We start from the raw sequence: 22,389 nt of genomic DNA on the forward strand, positions 1-22,389 counted from the left end.
GGTGAAGAAGCATATGGAAGAGAGAAGAGTAGTCAGGGCTAAGAATCAAGCCTTGAGAAATGAGATGGACTGGTTGAAGGACAAAGTGGAGAGGGGAGAGAGAGAATCTAGAGAAGAAGGGGATGAAGAGGAGATCCCTAGGAAGGAAGAACTAGAGGTTCCTGTGGACTAGAGACCCATGATGAGTGTCCTAAAGTCCATGGAAAGAAGAACAATGGATGTAAAGATGGATCTGCCAGTGTTTGCAGGCAAGATGGAGCTTGATACAGTGATGGAGTGGATAGACTCCTTGGACAATTTTTTGAAAGTGAAGACATACCAGAGCACTAGAGGGTGAAGATGGCCCAATCCAAAATGAAAGGGGTTGCACTAAATTGGTGGAATTTCATCCAGGATGAGAGGGTGAAAGAGGGAAAGAGAAGAGTGTCTACATGGAAGAAAATGGTGGCTTGGTTGAAAGAAGCCTATGCCCCAATGGACTACAATTTCTAATTGCATAGGAGAAGACAAAACTTGAAGTAGAAGGAGATGGACGTGAGTTCCTATATAGAGGAGTTCATGAAGCTATGTGTGAGGACCAAGGTGAAAGAGAGTGAAGATGAGAAGGTGGCAAGATATCTCAATGAGTTGAGGATTGAAATCCAAGAATATTTCAATCTCCACACCTTGAAGACAGTCCAAAAGTGCTTTCAATTGGCACTCAAGGTGGAGGAGAAGTTGAAGAGAAGGAATGAAAAAAATGATAGAGGTAAAGGGAGACAACAAAGAGGGCAAAGAGGCCCTTTCAGAGGTAGGGGAAGTGGTTTTGGATACCAAGGTGACTCTAGCCAAGAAGGCAATAGAGGAGAGAGCAGTTACAACCAAGGAGGGGGTTACAATCCAAGCAAGAACTTTAGGGGTATAAGACCACCCTCTAGAGGAAGATCCCAAGCTAGAGGACCTCCTAGGTGCTATAACTGCAACCAAGAAGGGCACATGGATAATAGGTGTTCAGAGAAGGCTTCTAGCTCCATGGGAGAAAGGAGAAGCAATTTGGTGCAAGAATCTGATTGTAAAAGTGTGGCAAGTGCAAACACTTATCAAATTTTTAATGCTCCTAATAGCTACGGCTATCCTAAACGAGGAGAGGCTTTGATGATGAGGAGAGAAGTAACCACCATGAAGGTACCTGGCAAGGATCCTATAGAAAGGAAATCTCTTTTCAAAACCACTTGCAAGGCAAGAGGAAAGGTATGCAAGGTCTTGATAGACTCCGGATCCATTGAAAATTTTGTATCACTTGAAATGGTAGAAAAGTTTAAACTTAGAAAGTTGCCTCATCCTTACCCCTACAATGTCTCATGGCTCACCCAAGGTCAACAAGCCATGGTAGAAGAGTAGGCTTGGGTGGAGTTTTAGATTGGATCATACAAGGATAAAATGATATTTGATATAGCCAAGATGGATACATGCCATCTCTTATCTGGGAGACCATGGCAGTATGACTTGAAAGCTCATCATGATGGGGTGAGAAATACCTATTCAATCACCAAGGATGGTAGGTTGATAGAACTCTTACCTCTGATAGAGGAAGAGATGGAATCAAAAGGGAAATATGTCAAAGTGTTGATGGTAGAAGGAAAAGAGTTCATGAAGGAGATTGCAGAGAATGGTGAAGTTTGCTATGCCCTCATGCCTATTCCCAAGGTGACAAGGAAAGAACAGTTTGCAGAAGAGAAAGAAGGAGGCTATAAGCACATGTACCCTGCAGTCAGATAGTTGCTTGATAAGCATCAAGACATCATCTCAGATGGAATGCAAAGATCCCTGCCACTGGTGAGAGACATTAGTCATTGCATAGATCTAATCCCCAGATCTACTCTCCCAAACAAAGCAGCCTACAAACTCACTCTAGACCAGAATGCCGAAATGGCAAGGCAGATTGAAGAGTTTCTTGAATCGGGCCTAATTGGCAAGAGCTTAAGCCCATGTGCAGTACCTATTGTCCTTGCACCCAAGAAAGAAGGCACTTGGAGGCTTTGCACAGACTCAAGGGACATCAACAAGATAACTATAAGGTATAGGTTCCCAATCCCTAGGATAGAGGATTTGCTTGATTGCTTGGGGAGTGCTAAGTATTTCACCCAAATGGATCTAAAAAGTGGATACCATCAAATTAGAATAAGTCTAAGGGATGAATGGAAAACAACTTTTAATACCAATGACGGGTTATATTAGTGGAAATTCATGCCATTTGGGCTGTCCAATGCCCCTAGTACCTTTATGAGGTTGATGATTGAGGTCTTGGTGGAATTTATAGGCAAGTTTTTCATAGTATACCTAGATGATATCTTGATCTTCAGTCACACAAGGGAAAAGAACCTCAGACATATAGATATGGTTCTCAAGAGGTTACATGAAGAGAAACTAATGATCAATTTGGATAAATGTTTGTTCATGTAGGAGGAGATCATCTACTTGGGCTTTGTAATCTTACAAGGTGCGTTGAAAATGGACCAAGAGAAGGTGAGTGCTATACTATCTTGGCCAACACCTAAGACTATGAATAATGTCCAGAGCTTCCATGGTTTAAAAAATTGTTATAGGAAGTTCATAAGAGGATTTAGTCATGTTTGTGCACCCATGCTTGACACCATAAAGGGAGGACAAAAGTGCAAGTTCCATTTGGACCAAGGAGGCAGATGATTCATTTGAAACATTGAAGAAGGTTGCAGAACAACCAGTCCTTGCCTTACCAGACTTCAACAAAATATTTCAGGTGGAGTGTGATGCAAGCCACATGGCTATTGGGGCAGTGCTCAGTCAGGAAGGAAGGCCTATTTCTTTTTTTCAGTGAAAATCTAAATGATGCCAAGAAAAGATACTCATCTTATGACTTGGAGACGTATGCTTTAGTTCAGTCCTTGAAGAAGTGGAGACACTATTTATTGCCTAAGGAGTTCATAGTTTTTATTGATAATCAAGAACCCAGTTTCATAAATAGCCAAGAGAAGCTAACCCACTAGCACATGAAGTGGGTAGAGACCCTACAAGCCTTCACCTTCACTCTCAAACACAAGAAGGGGGTCAAGAACAAAGTTGCAGATGCTTTGACCAGAAGGGTCTTAACTATCAACCAGATCAAGATAGAGAGTGTTAGTATTGATTCCTTGAAGAGTATGTATGGTGCTAATGAAGATTTTGGAGAGATATACAAGGTATGTGAAACCTTTGGTGAGAGGTATCATATTCATTCTTCTGAATTTATGATAAAAGATGGATTGTTATTCAAAGGAGGATAGTTGTGTATTCCTAAGTGTTCCATGAGGTTAAATATCATTAAGGAGAAGCATTGTGGAGCTATGGTAGGTCATTTTGGCCTTGACAAGACTCTAGACCTTGTGAAAAGACACTATTATTGGACTAATTTGTAGACAGATGTAAGGAAGTTTGTGGAAACATGTGTAATATGTCAGAAAGCCAAGGGGAAATCCACTAATGCAGTTTTGTATCAGCCCTTACCCATTCCTTCTAGGCCATGGGAGAGCATAACTATGGACTTTGTGTTGGGTCTGCCTAGGACAAAGAGGGGATTTGACAATGCCTTTGTTGTGGTGGAAAGGTTTAGTAAAATGGCTCTTGCCATGTAAGACTTCTTGTGATGCCTCATATGTTGCAGACCTATTCTTCAAAGAAATAGTCTGGATACATGGATTGCCTCTAAACATTGTTTCAGACAGAGATGTGAAGTTCATAGGTCACTTTTGAAGGACCCTTTGGAAGAAGTTGGGAACTAACCTAGCTTTCTCATCAGCCTACCATCCTCAAATGGATGGGCAAACTGAAGTTGTCAATAGGTCATTGGGAAACCTATCAAGGTGTTTGACAAGGCCACATGGAGAAAAATGGGACAATATACTGTCACAGACAAAGTTCTCATACAATGACACTATCAATAGGAGCACAGGGAAGTCTCCTTTCCAAATTGTGTATGGCATCCACCCAAGAGGAGTATTGGAGTTAATGGATTTACCTAAGGAAGTGCCCATTAGTGCAGATGGTGAAGATTTTTCTTCAACCATCAAGGAGGTGCATGGCCAACTGAAGTCTCATCTCCAATAGTCTGCAGTGAAGTACAATGCTTATGCTAATATGAAAAAGAGGGATGTGCAGTTTAGTGTTGGGGATTTGGTATGGGTACATTTGAAGGAGAGACTCCCAAAGGGTAAGCACACCAAAATCATGCAGAGGAAGATTGGACCATGTCAGATTTTGAAGAAATGTGGACAAAATGCCTATGAAATCCAACTTCCTCCTGATCTTGGATTATCACCCATTTTTAATGTGTGTGATCTTAGACTTTTCAAAGGTAGTGATAATGAAGTTGAGGAACCAATGTAGGTTGCAGAAAACATTGACATTCCAAGGCATGAATCACCTAAGTTGAGCAAAGTGTTAGACACCCGATTCACAAAGAAGACAAGGAACAAGGAGTACATTGAGTACTTGGTGACTTGGTAGGAAAAACCAAACTCTGACGTAGTTTGGATGACAAATGAACAAATTTCTAGCCATTGTGCAGACATACAAACTCAGATCTCAAGTGGGCTTGAGATCTCTTCTTCTGGGGAGTGTGGTGCAGGGGCACCTCATCAACATTACAATCATGGCTCTAAGGATGAAGAATAGGATAATTGTAGTTTATTAGTGTGTCTTGTGTTTATGTAAGTTTGTTTCATGTATTCAATAAACCCCACCATGTAAGCCCATGTCAACAAATAGGCAATTTCGTAAGCCATTTGGGACAATGTGGTCAATAGGGGTAGTAGATGGTTTAGTTTTGTGTTTGATAGGTTTTTTGACATGTTTTAGGATTTTTTTGTTGATCCAAGTGTGTGGATCCCAACCTTATCAAGTGTGACAACATTTTATGCAAAATTGCAACTTTTGGAAAATACAATTTTTGAGTGCAAAAGTGCAACTTTTTTTGAAATGTGGCTGGGGAAGCCTTTCAACGGCTCCAACCTCCTCCAATTTTGGTTGGAAACCATTGGGGAGTTGTATAAACCTTTTGGAAATGATTCCCAAAGTTGTTGATGTTGTGTTGTGAAGTTATGAAGCAATTGAACACAAAAATACTGAAGTTTTCTCAGAATTTATGTCTTTGCATTGATTGCACGTGCATGTACGGATTGGATTGAAGCACACCATTCATGGATTAGATAGAGGAGTGAAGTAGATTTTTTTTGGTGGCCATGTAAGGTTCTAATTTTTTTTGAGTAGAGAGAACCCTCAATTTTTCTGACTGTAACCCGGAAAGTGAGGGTTTGGAGAGGGTTGTGGATAAAAATGGCCTTATCTTGCATTCTAGTCCATTAGAAGAGTCTTCCTTTGGTGGGATGTAGGATAGGCCTTTGTACTTTAGGGTTTTCATGGATTTATATAGGGGATACTTGATTGTGTGGAGAAAGAAGCAAAATTTGGTAGGCATCTGTTGGCAGTGGGCCAGCGTCCCTCATGAAGATTCGCGACATGGTTTAACAACCTACTGTGGATTCTATAAGTCTAGTGGTTATATCAAGAATTGACAGGTTAATCTTTTGGTGCAACAACAACCCTAGCTTGTAACAAGTGGTATCAGAGCTTAGTCCTCTTTTTGCAGAAGTTTAACAGCTTGAGGAGATCCAATGTCTACTAACTAATTCAGGAAGGACAGTCCTAAACTTGATGGAACCAGGTATGGAATATGGAAGATCGGAATGGAGACACATCTAAATTGCATTGGAAAGGACATCTGGGATGTTACAAAGAATGGCTATATTGCTCCTACTCAAAGTCAACCTAATCCACCTACCTTAGGAAAAGATGAGGAAAATGATTGCAAAGCAAGAGAAGAACTTTTGAGCGCATTATCAGATAGATCTATTGCTAAAGCTATTTGGGACCATTTGGAAACATTGAATGAAGGAGATTCCATAGTCAAAATTGCAAAACTTGAAAGCTTCTGGGTTAGGTATGGAAATCTGAAAATGGAAGAAGATGAAAGGAATTTTGCTTTTATGGAAAGAGTAAATGAAATTGTTTTGGGTATTAAATGTTGTAGAGGAACCTTAAGTGAAGATGAAATTGTTTCAAAAGTTTTAAGAGGATTTCCATCGGCATATAAAATGAAAGTTACTGCTATAAATGAGTTAAGAACAATGCCTAATACATCAGTAACTAGGGACACATTGATTGGAAAACTTTCAGCTTTTGAAATTGAGGAATTTGGTCCTATTGCTACTATAAAGATAGATTTAGCTTTTAAGGCATCAACATCATTTGCACCATCATTTGACAAATCTGATTGGAAAGCCTTTTATGCAAGAGAACTTGAAGAAAGTAGGAGAGAAAATGAAGAACTTGAAGCACTATTTGCAAGGAAAATGCCTAAAGGTCCAGTTGGAAGTATGAAGGTAAAAAACCCTTTCAACTATAATAAGATTGGTCATATGGCTTCAAGATGCCCTGATAGACATGCTAGATTAAGAGAATAGGCTAGAAGAACATACAAGCCTAACCCTAAATATCAGAGATATAAATTTAAGAAGAATAAAGATAAATCTTGTTATCTTGTTGATGAAGGAGCCACTGATGATTCTGATGAGGATCTAACAGATAATGGATGTGTCTTTGTTGCTATAACAGAAGATCAATCGACACCTACTGTTCAACTAGTAGAGCAAGCCTTGTCAGCTAAAATTGAAGTTGAGGATGAATGGATCATTGATTCAGGATGTTCACATCATATGACTGGTGATAAAAGTAAATTCTTGAACTTTGAGGAATATAATGGAGGTCTGGTAAGATTTGGAGATAATAAAGTTTGTTTGGTCAAAGGAAAAGGTACTATATCTCTTGATGGTAAGCATAATACTAACAATGTTTACTATGTTGAAGGTTTAAAGCATAATCTTTTGAGTGTTGGTCAATTAGTTGAGAAAGGATTTCAGTTACAATTCAAGAATGGAAAATGCAAAATTATGAACAGAATTGGTTTGGAAATTGCAACCAGTAAGCAAACTAGAGGTAATATCTTTCATTTGAATAACAGTGAAAAGACATACTTGATTGCACATATTGATGAAAGTTGGCTATGGCATAAGAGACTCTGTCATGTAAATTTTGATTGCATTGTGAAAATCAGTACTACTAAGGAAATTAGAGATTTACCCAAGATTGTTAAACCTCACAATCCGGTATGTAGGGAATGTCAATTTGGAAAACAAGTTAGAGCATCTTTTAAAAGTATTCTAGAAAAATCCAATAATGCTCTTGACTTAATTCACACTAATTTATGTGGTCCAACTAGAACTAAAAGATTACAAGGTGATAGATATTTCATGCTAATCATTGATGACTATTCTAGAATGTGTTGGGTTACTTTTCTCAAAGAAAAATCAGAAGCACTTGGGAAGTTCAAACTATTCAAGGTAATGGTAGAAAATGAAACTGGCAAGAAAATCAAATGTCTAAGATCATATCAAGGAGGTGAATTCACATCTAAGGAATTTAATACATTCTATGAAGTGAATGGAATAAGAAGATAGTTATCAGCACCCCAGACACCACAGTAGAATGGAGTTGTAGAAAGGAAAATCAGAACCATCTTGGATGCAGCTAGAAGTATGTTATCAGAAGCAAATATACCACATGTATATTGGAGAGAGGCAGTAAGCACAATGGTCTATACATTCAACAAAGTTCACATCAAAGGTGAAACCGGTAAGACCCCTCATGAACTATGGTTTTGCATTACTCCTACTCTTAAATATTTCAGAATATTTGGAAGTAAATGCTATATTAGGAGAGATGAGTATATTGGCAAATTTGATCCTAGAAGTGATGAAGGAATATTTCTTGGTTATTCATCTAAGAGAAAAGCATATAGATGTTTTAACAAGAGATTTGCAAAAAATTGTTGAGAGTACAAATGTGAAGATTGATGAACAATTTAGAGGAACCTCAAGGTATATAGACTCTGAATCGGCAACAAAAATACTGACAAATGAACCTACATTGAACCCACCAGTACAGAATGAAGATCTAATTACACCGGCATCATCTAAAAATTCCACTATAACTGAGGAACAATAGCGAACGAAGACACCCCGGTATGTAAGACTAAATCACTCTGAAAATCAAATAGTTGGGAACAAGTATCAAGGAGTTATGACAAGAGGAAGACTAGAAAATGAAGAGGTATGTCTTATTTCTCAAATTGAACCATCATCAATCAATGAGGCATGTGAAGATAAGCACTAGATTAAAGCTATGGAAAAGGAACTAGAATAAATTGAGAAGAATAACACATGGACATTAGTTCCCTGCCCTAAAGACAAAAATGTAATTGGAACAAAATGGGTATTCGGAAACAAACTTAATGAAGATGGTAAGGTAATCAGAAATAAAGCAAGATTAGTGCATAAGGGATATTCTTAGAAAGAAGGAATTGATTATAATGAAACCTTTGCACCGGTAGCTAGAATTGAGGCAGTCAGATTATTCTTGGCTTTTGCAGCACACAAGAACTACAAAGTATATCAAATGGATATTAAATGTGCATTTTTGAATGGAGATCTTGAAGAAGAAGTTTACATTGAGCAACCTGATAGATTTTCTTTGACAGATAACAAAGATATGGTTTGTAGGTTAACGCAAGCTTTGTATGGGTTGAAGTAAGATCCAAGAGCTTGGTATGCTAGATTGGATAAATATCTTTTGAAGATTGGTTTTTCTAAAGTAATGCTAACAAGAACTTATACAATAAAGTGACTAGTGATGACATCTTGGTTATAGAAGTTTTTGTTGATGATATAATCTTTGGAGAAGAAGATGGACTATGTAAAGACTTCTCTATTGAAATGTAGCAAGAATTTGAAATGTCTATGATTGGAGAGATAAAATTCTTCTTAGGATTGCAGATTTCACAGACTGATAAAGGTATATTCTTATATCAATCCAAGTACTTGAAGGAGTTACTAAAGAAAGTTGGGATGGATAACTCTAAACTAGTAAGTACACCTATGACTACAAATGACAAATTATCACTAAGGGATGAATCTACACCTATTAATCTGACTAGGTACAAATCTATGATAGGAGGCCTACTATATTTAACACAAACAAGACATGATATTATGAATGCAGTATGTATTGTTTCAAGATTTTAGAGTAATCTTAGAGAAAATCATGAATCGATAGTAAAAAGGATTTTTCAGTACTTACAAGGCACTACAAATCTTGTCTTATGGTATCCTAGAGATGAAAACTTTGAATTATGTGCATAAACAGATGCAAATTGGGTAGGAGATGTGGATGACAGAAAAAGCACCACCGATAGAGCATTTTTTCTTGGAGGTAGATTAATTTCTTGGTTGAGTAAGAAACAAAGTTGCACATCTTTATCAACAACAGAATTAGAATATGTTGCAACAACAATTAACTGTACACATGTATTATGGCTTAATCAAATGTTGAAGGACATAAAGGTAAAATTAAAGAAACCTATAACTATCTATTGTGATAACACAACAATAATTGATATATCTAAGAATCCAGTACTACATTCTAAAACTAAACATGTTTCTATCAAACTGAATTTTCTGAAAGAGAATGTTGAAGCAAAAGGAGTGAAAATGGTTTATGTGAATACTAAAGAGTAGATTGCAGATATTTTCACTAAGCCTTTGTCTAAGGAGACTTTTGAATATCTCAGAGATCAACTTGGGGTCATACCCCCACTGGTAGAGACTTAGACAGTTGATGTTTGTCATCAACCGACAGAATTAACATATAAATATTTTACTCTAGCTTTGATGAGGAGAGCTACTTCTTAGGGGGAGTAGTTGGTATACTGAATTGGTTGGTATTTTGTATTTGAACCTAGTTTTTGAATTGGCTTTGGCATTTGATGTCAAAGGGGGAGAGATTAATATGGAAAAACACAAGGAAAATACATGTTACCCCTAGGAGGAGAGACTTGGGAGAGATTGTTACTTTGGGAGAGATTGATTACTCTCTATATCTGAATTTTGATTTCTGGTTATGATCTCTTTTGGGAAATTGTTGGTTTTTGGTATTTGGCATTTATATTTTGGCACTTTGATGGTTTTTCCATCTTGTGTTGCCATCAATACCAAAGGGGGAGATTGTTGGTATTTTGGATATGTTGATATGGTTTTGTCATTGATGTCAACACCTATTAACACTTATCAACTTTGGCACTTTGGAGGATTGACAATGTTCACCAGAAAGCAAGTAACTTATGCACAGTCACCGGTATCTGGTACACCGGTAGGATATATTGTTCACCGGCACTTGGAATGATATGGAAAACACTTGGTTAAGTTGAAGACATCGTTTGGACACTTTTTCTTGGAGATTTGTTCACTGGTATATTTGTGTTTGCATATTTTTTGTTATCGGCAAATAAGTCCAGAATAAGCACCAGCAGGCTTATCTATTCCAGATCAGCACGACACGCTTTGGAGATGATTTTGTTTTCTGTAAATTCATTAAGCCGACATGTTGAATCGAATATTGCATTGGTTATTGATTTTATTGTAATATCTTTTAGAGCTAACCTACTATAATTGGTCTTAGGTTATGGTATATATGTAAGATCTTATTTGTAAGATCGATATGCGATTGGGAAAAGGAATTGTAAGAAGGTATATGCGAGAATAAGCAGACCTATACACGTAGACATCATTTGAAGGTGAAGAAGGTTTTTATGAAGGTATATCAGAACTGAACCGGTACTGAATCCAGCATATGAAGATGCTATTTTGAGCATTACATCATTATTGGATTTATCCATCCAATTGTAGTCAGTGTGACTTGTATTTGTGTTTGAGCAATGAGCTCTAGGCGCTTGGCCTTTCTGCATGTGCAGACCCCATTTGTATACACATACTATCTGAAGCAGTATCATCTAATTGTGGGTAAGGTTTCCCACCATGTTTTTTCCCCTTACAGGGTTTCCACGTACAAATATTGGTGTTATGTGTTGTGGATGTTATTGTCTTTCTGTTTCATGCATAATCTTTACCGGTACTACAATTAACTGATAAACTATCTACCGACATAAAGTTTGGTTTACCAGTATTAAGCATTAAGGTTGGTTAAGTTGTTTTTGGTTTGAATTTATTTGACAATTGATTCACCCCCCCTCTCAGTTTTCTTTGGGACCTAATAAATGGTAGCAGAGCTTGGTCACAGGTTTGAATCATGCAGGCCGCAATGAGTGACACTTGGAGGGAGATTGTTGGCAATGGACCAATGTCCCTCGTGGAGATTCACAACATGGTTTAATAGCCTCCTATGGATTCTATAGGTCTAGTGGTTGTATCAGGCATTGATAGGTTGATCTTTTGGTGCAACGACAACCCTAGCTTGTAACATCTCTATGTGACTACCTGGGACAAGATTTAGGACAGCCATCATAAAACATTTTAATGGTAGATTCCAAGTGTGCAACCCTGGAATTGGAGGTTACTCACCATCCTCCACATTCCCATAGAGTTGGTTTTCTATTTTGAATTCATTCATTGGTAGTTACTTTGTAAAATAGGCCTAATTACCCCTATTAGGTCTCTTGGCCTCTAAAGGGTCTAGAGCTTGAAATTGCAGATCTGAGCAAACCATTTTTTGGATAGGTGTAACTCCCAAAAGGGTATCTCAAATGGTAATTATTTTGTATGGGTGTGTGGAAATTTTTTGATTTAAGATCCATTTTATCGCCAAATAGGGCTACAAGCCTAAGGGTAGGTTTCTAAAGGAGGTATAAGGAATTGGAGTCTAATCCCAAAACCAATGCTTGGACTAGTCTCTAATGTCCATAAATGAACCAATTCCAAAGCCCTTATGAGTAGGGTGTCATGGGATGGTGTATGGTAGGTATTGAGGCATTTACTCATCTTGAGTAGGCCCAAGCCTAGTGAATTTGTGAGTAGATTCATCCAAGGTGTGGAGTCCTTCCCTGTAGGACCCTTGTGATCATTTGAGGGTCAAATGTATAACCTTGTTTGGGCTTGTCCTTAGGTGTTTGGGTAGCATTGTGCATCAGATATTTTTCATTTTGACACTACTGTGGGGATGCTACTGCTCAAGGGGAGTAGTTAGCTTTGCGATTCAATGGTTTATATTTTTGTTAGATATTTTTGATAGATTTCTAGCATTGATGTCAAAGGGGATAGATATTGATGTGAAAAAGAAAAACTTAAGGAGTTGTATACATTAGGGGGAGAGAAATATTTATAATTCAGAGCTTTACAAAGATATCAATCACAGGGGGAGTTTGGTCTTTATCTCAGAACTTCATTACTATATCTTTAAGTGGGACATTGTTGCTTATCTTCCATTAGGAGAGACTTGTTTGGAATTTCTTGGTACTTAGATGTTTTTCACATCTAGTGTTGCGATCAATGCCAAAGGGGGTGATTGTTGGCCATTTGGAGGAATTGATTATTTGTTGCATTGATGTTTTGTCATTGATGTCAACACTAGTTGTTTGGATGCTTTATCGACACCCTTCTGGTCCCAGTAGGTTGAGTGGTTTCTGGTTACTTTGGATCTGACATTATCTAGTAGGCTCTAGTATGGTTTGGTTATGGAATTGTCTTGTTCATGCTACTCATGTTCATATTCAGTCAGTTGGTTTTGGTCTGGTGATTAGATGCTATCCTATTTTGCTTGGAAGCTTGGCTTTCAGTTCAGGTGAGGGTTTCACCAGTAGAGATTTTAATGAATATCTTTGATGATATTCATAAGTGGTGTTGGTGCAGCTTCTGGTGGAGATTCAGGATGTTGTTGGTGATAATATTTGAGACTTGGTGGATAGAGATCATTGCTTTAGCATGTGGACCTATATTAGGTCCCAGTTGATCTAGATTATGGACCGACTTAATGTAACGTGTGGATTGGACCTCTCGATGTGTTTTCAGGATGTCTTATGTGTTGGATATTATTTGTTTTGTCTAAGGCCAACATTTTTTGTAATTATGTAATTGGTTTATTGTCTGTTAGTTGACCTGATTGTTTATGGCCAAGGGTTTGTATATATATGATGTAAGATCTCATTGTAGATCATCATGGTTATGGGAAATGGATATGTAATGTGCGAATAGTGTAATATCATCCAGGAAAAGGATTTGGTCTATCATTGGAGATTGAATTGGGTTTATGTAAGAGGATTTAGTCCTCTGGTATTGAGCTTAACCAGAACTGTACTCAGGCATAGGAGATGCTATCTTTGTAGTTCAACACTTCTCCGGATTGTAGTATCGATTTCTTTGTAGTCAGTGAGACTCCTTTTGTGATGAGAAGTTCTCTCTAGGCTTTTGGCCATTCTACAAGTGTAGGCCCCTCAATTGTAATTCATATACTTACTACAAAAGTATTATTTCACTGCGGGTAGGCTTCCCACCATGGTTTTTCCCTTTACTGGGTTTTCCACATATAAATATTGGTGTCATGTAAATGGTATTTATTCTCTAATTATTGTTTATGCTTAATTGGTTTAACTGATATTCCAGTATTTGGTTTTTGCATTCTGATATTAATGTTTTGGGTTTCAGTATTAATGTTTTAATTGCTTAAGGTTCCAGTAATCTGTGACAAGTAATTCACCCCCCCTGCCCCTCAGTTGTCTTCTAGTTATTTGAACTGTCTAATAGTTAACAGAGAAATTTTGGCAAGCTTCAAACTTTCTTGTGTAAGTATGAGCATCAGAAAAAAAAATGGGCCAATAATATCCTACCCTCAAAACCTTATGAGCAGTTATATGTGTTTTAAAATGCCCACCACAAACACCTCTGTACATTTATCTAAGGATCTTCTCTGACTGATCTTGATCCAAACATAACAACAACATTGGACATCTCTATTTTCCCAAAATAGATCACCTTTAGTCACTACATACTTTTGATCTCGCAACTTCAATGATCTCTTTTTGTGGTCTTCCATCTTTTCAGGGTATTCCATATGTTGTAAAAATTGAACAATGTCTTTATTCCATGGTTGCCTTTCTATGCTAGTAATCTTATCATTTGACACCTCCATGTTATTAACTTGAGAAGCATCAAGATTAGTCTCTGCCACCAAAATAGAAAGCCCTAATCCTTTGATCAATTTAGTAATTTGTATTTCTATATCAAATTCTTGAATCTTATTGATCCATCTACTCCTACGCCTAGTCACTTCAAATTGAGAAAATACATCCTTGACGGCTGCATTAGGCACATATGCAATGAATTTAACACATACTAAGTAAGGTCTGAATTTTTTTACTACTTTGACTAAGGCATATGCCTATTTCTCAACAATATCATACTTTAGTTCTATTGCCTCCAAAGTGTTGCTAAAGAAGGCAATGGGTTGCTCAAATCCTTGGTTATTTTTCTGTAATAGCATTTCTACAATAGTATGGAATGAGGGAAAAGAGAACAATTGGAAAGGTTTGCCATACTTTATAGGTTTTAACATAGGGACTTCTTTGATAGCTCTTTTGATGCTCACAAACCCTTGTGATGCTTTAGCTGTTCAGTCCATATTGGCCCCCTTTTTTAACATCTTGGCAATTGGTTTTATAATCTCTGCAAAATTTTAAGTAAACCTTCTGACAAAGTTAATTTCGCCATAGAATGGTTGTATTTCTTTTAATTTTTTGGGGATCACAATTTTATCAATACCTACTACTCTATCAGGGTCTATTTTCACCCCTTCCTTAGAAACAATGCGCCAAAGTAGCTTACCTTTTGTTACAACAAAATTACACTTCTTTGGGTTTAGTGAAATACCATACTCTAGTGTCTTTATGAATATTTTTCCCAAATATGCACAATGATCCTTATCATCCTTTGAAAAAGAAGTAAGATCATCCTGATACAACACCATGATTATGTTGATCAAATCTACAAATGCCACCTCCATGGCTCTCTGAAATGTTGCACCAACATTAATAAAACCAAATGGCATTCTCACATAAATTTAATTTCCCCAAGGAGTTGTAAAGGTTTTCTTATATTTCTCTAACTCCTTGAATTTCACCTGGTTGTATCCCAAGAACCCATCCATCATGGATAAAAGTTCACAACTAGTTACTTTCTACAACATATCCTCCATATTAGGCAGGGGATAATTGTCTTTCAAGGAAGAAATATTCAAATTCCCGAAGTCAACAAATAGTTTTATGTCCTCATTCTTCTTTCTAATAGGCACTAGATTTGAAACCCAAGAGGAATGTCTAACTGGCTTGATTGTTCCCCTTTTCTTAACTTAGTCGATTCTTGTTGTATTTTTGGGGCTAGAATTGGGTTAATTGCCTTATGCCTAAATGGTTTGGCATCTAGTTTCAATGGTATTTCATGCTAAAACAATTCTTCTCTATAAGAATATATATCCTCATAAGACCAAGCAAAAACACCTTTATATTTTCTCAGTAGCTGAATCAAATTATCCCTAACATTAAGACTCAACCTTTTCCCAATATATACCATTTTAGAAGATTTTTCAGTGCCCAAATTAACTTCTTCTTAATCCCATCTTATGGCCAAATATAACTTGTTCATTGCATTGTCATTTCCATAAAACACCCTCTCTAATGCAACCAGTCCTCTGGGAATCTTATTTGTTTTCAACTGCACTACCTCATTCCCAAAGATTGTATCTTTCCCATCAATGACATCCACAAATGCATTGAAATCAATCTCTTGTATTTCTTATTGGTCTATACATTGGATAAACTTTAGAATATCATCATCATCTTCAAACACTTGCCAATTATAAATGTTATTAGGTATAGAAGGCCTTGATTTTATTTCCACTTGTGACATCACAACTAGTGTAATATCATCAGATTTTAAAGGTACATTAGCTAAAAAATATGTCATTATATTATTTTCTCTTTCAACCCAATTAATAGAAACATGATTAAAAAAATCAGTGAAATCCCAAACACCATGCTTGTATTGCTTAAGCCTTTTGTTCTTAGAAGCATACTTTTACCTAATTTGAGATACCACTAATTTTGAATCCCCAAAAACCTTTAACATCTTAATTCCATGTTTAATTGCAATTTGTAATCCTAACAACAAAGCCTCATACTCAACAATATTGTTTTTACATGTTCAAATGCTAATAGAAAAGAGTATTTGAAAGTTTTACCTGTGGGTGATATAAACAAAACACCAAAACCAAATCATTCCTTGGAGCATGCTCCATCAAATAACATTTTCTATAGTTCATTTTTCTCCTTCTGTAGTTAATCTACTATTAGATCTATTCTTTTCATTAATGTTTTAACATTTTCAATAGTAAATCCTCCTAAATCAACATCACAAAAGCATGTCATTTGGTTTGGATCCACCATCTACACCACTGTAGATGATCTTAGTTCTCTGGATAAATTCACCTCCTTTCCATTTACTGGTATTGTAGCAAAGGATGTATCTAACTATGCACTTCCACCCATTGCAACTACCCACTGTCTAGACAGTAAAATCCCATACTGAGGCAATGTATCGATAACAAGGTTGTCCATCTTGTATACTTCTTTAGGAAAATTAGCCAATTTCACTTTTACATCCTTTATAGCTCCAATAACAGAGACTTCTCTGTTATCCATTGCATAACACTTGTCCAATGAAGTATCTATCCATAATCCCAACTCTTTCATGAATCCATATGGCATAACATTATTTGTGGCTCTAGAATCTATCATATAGTTTTTTACCAATCTATTATTTACAAAAAGTGTCAAATAAAAGAGATCAACCTGAGATGGGTTCTGGGTGATTTTAGTGCCCACATAAACTGAAAGAGTTTTTATCTCTTCACCCCTAACACTATCAGTTACATCCTTAGACTTGATAGCCGGTTTTGGTAGTACATTAGAGAATAACAATAGTGCAACATCCTGATGCTCTTCAATTTTTAGCATTTCCATTAGAGGGACTGGAACTTTCAACTGTGACAAAGTCTGAGCCATATCAAATGTTGGGAAATTTGACATATTAGGTAAATTTCTAGCAGCTATTTCTTTCTTCGGATTTCTTCCTTTTTCCTCAGAGGATGAAATCTTATTAGCACTATCAACCATTGGTTCTTTCCCTGCAACACTTACCTTGTGATCCTTAGCAAGCGTATCATATTTTGATTTATGTATCTTACTCTTGTCTTCAACCTTATTTACTTTGACTTAGGAATACTTAAACTAGGTTGATCCTTGTTCAAGTTAATCACCATGTTTCTCAAATTGTAAGTATTTCTAGCTTGATTGACAACAACTATAGTACGAGACCTAATTTCTTCATCACTTGGTCTTTTCATCCTAATGTCAACATCAACACCATGTACAACATTAATTACCATACACACCTCCTTGTTTGAGCCATGAACGGACTGTTGTTGTTGCAATTGTTCCCTATGAACATCGGATTTATTCATCTCATCCTCAAAAGAACTACACTCCTTAACCTCATAAGGGTGTATTGAAACCATGTTAATTTTTTACTTAGGATGAGCACCTCCATCAATGTCTTCACCTTGATGTCTTTGTCCAAAAATGGATTTGGTGACTTCACACTGATGAGGAGAATGAGGCATATTGCAAGATACACACCATAGAGTATCTTCAACTAAATGGGAAACTAATCTCATTAAAGGGTTAGAGGCATCTTTATGGCTTTAAGCTACACCCTTCTGATTTTCTTGAATAGGCTTACCATCCTTCCAATTGGTATGATAAGGCATGTCATTCAGTCCCATTTGTTTTTGAAATCCTTTTCTATCTTGAGGTAAGCCCTTTACATTTTTATCCACCTTATAACTCAAATCCTTGACTATACTCATGAGTTTATCTAGCTTATCTTTTTCATAGGGCTACTTATTTTGGTGAATCTTAGGATTTTGTAAAATTTTCACTTCATCCCTTTTTCCAACTTTTCCAGCAACTCTCGTATTATTCTCAATACTAATGACCACCTGAAAAGCATCCATAAGGGTTATGAGCTCTCTAGTTCTCAACACAACCAAATTTTGAATCAAATGCCTTATGATAACAAGATAAATTCATTGCATCACTTGGTTCCATGTCATGAGGTATTTTATTTAAAACCTTGATGAATCTAGTGTTGAATTTAGTGACCATTTCATTATGGTTATTTTGGATAGCAGTAATCTCTCCCAACCCAAACCGTCGGTTAGTGTGATCACCTTATTGCTATTTGAATACCCTTTGAAAATCATGCCAACTATGGATATGTAAGTCAGGAATTCTTTTGTACAAATCTTTTGCATCACCAACCAATTAATGCATAAACAACTTCATTATGACATCTTCATTATCAATCTCATAATTGTCTAGATTATTTAACAAAGTCCTGAGATGATCTTCTCTGAATAACCCATTGCACCCTAAGAACTTTAGAAATTTAGACCAAATCTCATTTTTCATGTGGCTAGGATAACCTAGGATACTTGTAAAATCTAGTTGTCTATAGCTATCCATACAAAGTGTAACCTTTCAAATGTATTACTTCCCTGAGGTGGAGAAACATGGGCATTTATATTAGGATTATTTTGCAATGCATTTCATACATTAGGCAACTGAATTGGGGCTTGAGGAATTATTGGTGGTAATGGTGGGGCCATCGGTATATTAGCATTTCATGAATTCATTGCAGGTATCTGTTGTTGGGCTTGTAGGTTTTGAAATTGTTGTATCAATTGATGATACTGCTATTATTTTTGCAATAATTGTTGTTGTAGTTGGTTTTTTTACAAATTAATTTGAGGATGCAATGTGGGAAAAGGCAGTTGAGGTGTAGATATCATGGGTATCCTTATAAGCATAGGTAAAGGAAGAGAGGTTGACACAGGTGTATTATGATTTGGATGTGTCACTGGTTGATTACTACCCTGTCTGACCAATAAATCAATGACGAGAGGATGAATAAAATTTTGTGAGGTAGAACTAGAAATGTTATAGGGTGGACAAGTGTTGGTGTTTTTCTTGGCTAATGAATTCAGATATGACATTCTATTCAACAACTCTTCTTTCCTAACAAACATTTCTTGCCTTGTGTATTCCTCCTCCAACTCAACTTCTTCCCTCAATTTTTCATCAATCAATTCCCTTGTCTTAAATTCATAAACTGAGGTATGTTAGCCTTTGTGACAATAGATTTACCCTTGTCTATATTTGATACATTATTTTTAGGGATCTCATTACCCATACCCATCAAGATAGGACTTATGGACAAGCCACTAAATAAACCCTCCTAGAAGATGAACTCACATTATCCATTAATGGAGTAAAAACAAAATTCTCAATAGTATATGAATCTTTATTTATATCTAGATAAACATGAGTATTTGAATCAGAGGAGAACTTATCTCTATGATTCTTCTGCTTCCATCATTTATTTCCATCATTTGGGGGGTGATTTGGATGCCCCTGCTACATAGATCTTCTTTTGTGCATCTTCTCTTATTTGCATCTTGAAAAGAAGTCATGAAGTATCAACAATTGATACTTATCATAGTATACTTGCGCATATCCAATTTTCCATACGCTCACAAAATAGGACTAGACTAGAACCTACAAAGTCACCACACACACTTGGGAAATAAAAATTTGAACATAATATATTCTTTCACAATGATAGTGATTATTTTGAAACAAAAACCCTTGTACCCAACTAAAACTACTGGAAGCAAATTGCAAAAGATGAGCATATTTAAAACTTAATCTATCCAAATTGCCACCCAACTCCTACAACTCAAATTTATAACACAATCCCCAGCAAAGTCACCTTTTTTGTTGGTGTTTTCCAGCTAGTAGTCAGAACACAAGTGATTCAAAGCTTCCCTACATTTACCATTCCAAGCTAGATGGCCAATTGACAATAATTCCAAGGACAAAGGAATTCTTCTACACTTTGGGCTCTACAGAACCCAGGTGGGTAGACCTACATGACATTCACACAGATTGCACAATTCATACATAATATCCCTTACAAAAAGATATTTGTCAGAATTCTAAGCCAACGTACGTACATGATTGCCCAAACACACCATTTCACTCATAGAAAATTAAATATACACTGGCTTCTGAGGTATTAACATATGAAACTAAAATTAAAATAAAGGTTTAACGATTTTCAAATAAGAGATATCTGAAATGTCATAAAAGTGTACAAACCAATGCCTATCCTAAGGTAATAGAATCAACATTTCCTGAATTTAACAATCCCACAATTAATTCCAAAATAAAGATGCCTTACAACAATCTGAAATAGACCTATCCTTTTTGTCTATGTGACAACCTTTCTATTTTACTGGACTTTGGATGTTTATTTTCATTTATTTTGTAACTCTATAGTTTCGGCTCCCTCTAAAACTTGCTTTTTCCTTAATCAAAAAACATATCCCACCATGAATCGTACTTATGGAATCTTTGCCATTTTATCATCCATTGCAATTCATAGCAAGTATTTCATCTTTTTCTTGAAAAGAACCTTAACTATACAATTACACATTGACATATAACTGCAAAGAAAATACCCATTCATCCTTCATAAATAAGAATCATCAAAGACAAGAAAATAAAATAGAGAGACAAAACACAATGTGATTTTCATTAACTCAAAGCTTGTGGATATACAATTCAGACGACATTAAAAACCTATGCTCATAATGATTTGTTTTATACTTTATGCCAATTACAAAACTTCAGAGCCCTTCATCAATTAGCCATGAATTCTTTTTATAGAAAATAAGTAGCAAAACAAGATTCACGCTGATGACACATGTCACAATTACATTTCACCATTGAAGAATATACCAAAAGTATCTTTATACTTCAAAACAAGAAGTTTCCACACTTGAGAAAATGAGAGATTATGCCTTTAACAAGATGCATAACTGCCTCCTTCAAATATTATTCAATCATAAATAGCGAGCCACCTCCTCATACATCCTTAACAACACAATGCTTCTTATATCAGTTGTGAACTGCAAAATGTGTTGGCCATTCCACATTTTTTATTAACTACACTCGGTTTGGAGCCTCTTTTCATTTGGCGTCAATAACTACACTGACACCAGCAAAAAACCTTGAATATGTTGTATCAGTTGAGATAAGTTTATCAATAGCTAAATACTGTATTATCTCATTTATATAATCCTTATCAACTATATTTTGAATGAATATACTAGTTATATCTTCATATTGCCTCTTCCAATCATCAAAATACTTCAACTCCATGCTCTCAGTATGAAGAGGAGGAACAATCCAATGATTTAATTCATTGAAACTATGAATTCTTTCTTTAATTTCTACATCCTTGTCTTCTAAATAATTAATCTCATTGACAAAGTGACTCATAGGCTCTGCAAAAATATTCCAATGGCTGTGGTGGCTTGGGCATGTATTGGAGTGCAATAGTTAAATCTTTGATCTTTGGACCTAGAGCTTTCCTTCCTTCAAAAATATCCCTTAAGTTAGCAAAAAAATTAGAGTATTGAGTAGCCCCTTCTGAAAGAATGCAAAAATAATTGTAGACATATTCAATTCAGCTCAAAATTGATCTCAGTAAATGCGACAAAGTCCCCTTGATCATTGTAACAACTTTGTCTTTTGTCATTGGTTCTGTTCTCAAAATTTGTGGATCCTTAGCATATATCTGCTGCTAAAGATCATTTATTTTTTTTCTCTAAGGACTGTATCTCCCACATAGTCTTTGATGATTCTCCTTGTTGGATAATCATAGGAGGGGGTGCAATTGCCTGCTTTTCTACTTTTTTCTTTAGTTGAGAATTCTCAACTACCACTAGTGTATAAGACCGATGCATCTCCACTCTCTCCTGCAATAACGTCATTTTTTCCTTTTCTTGTAGCTTTACAACATCTAGAGAAAACATGGTTGAATGTATTAATAATTTGACTACTTCAACAATAGATGTGTCCTTTAGAGCTCTTATTGCACCATCCCCTGTCCTTTCTTCAACTCCAATCAAGATCCTCAGCTTCTCAGTTCTTGGGGCTCTCACCCATTGGGTTAATGCCTTAGAGTGGGGTGATATCCTTATCCAATTTTCCCTCCTTCTTTTTTAAATTCTTCTATAAAGGTGGGGTCCAGTTGCTGCCTTATTTGATCTAGTAAAAACATTGCTTCGAAATTCCATCTCGGTATGAGTAACGTCCCACTCTCCTTAACAATTTCTCTGACTTCCTATGGGGTTACATGATCTAAATTAAGATCATTTAGAGATTGAATATCCAGGACACCTTCGGGAGGACCAACCATCTGTAACCATAGAGCCTTGAACTCAGCTCTCTTAACAAAATCTTCATCCAACAAAATT

At 36.3% G+C, this 22,389-nt stretch overlaps 1 pseudogene; it reads right to left on the reverse strand.

The window, feature by feature from the left end:
- LOC131063065 (putative ABC1 protein At2g40090) overlaps nucleotides 1–17,119 on the reverse strand; it is an 86,115-nt pseudogene extending 68,996 nt beyond the window's left edge.
- Between the last annotated feature and the right edge of the window lie 5,270 nt (nucleotides 17,120–22,389).

The sequence above is a fragment of the Cryptomeria japonica genome, chromosome 11 (genome assembly GCF_030272615.1).
Source record: "Cryptomeria japonica chromosome 11, Sugi_1.0, whole genome shotgun sequence".
In the NCBI taxonomy this organism is placed as follows: domain Eukaryota; kingdom Viridiplantae; phylum Streptophyta; class Pinopsida; order Cupressales; family Cupressaceae; genus Cryptomeria; species Cryptomeria japonica.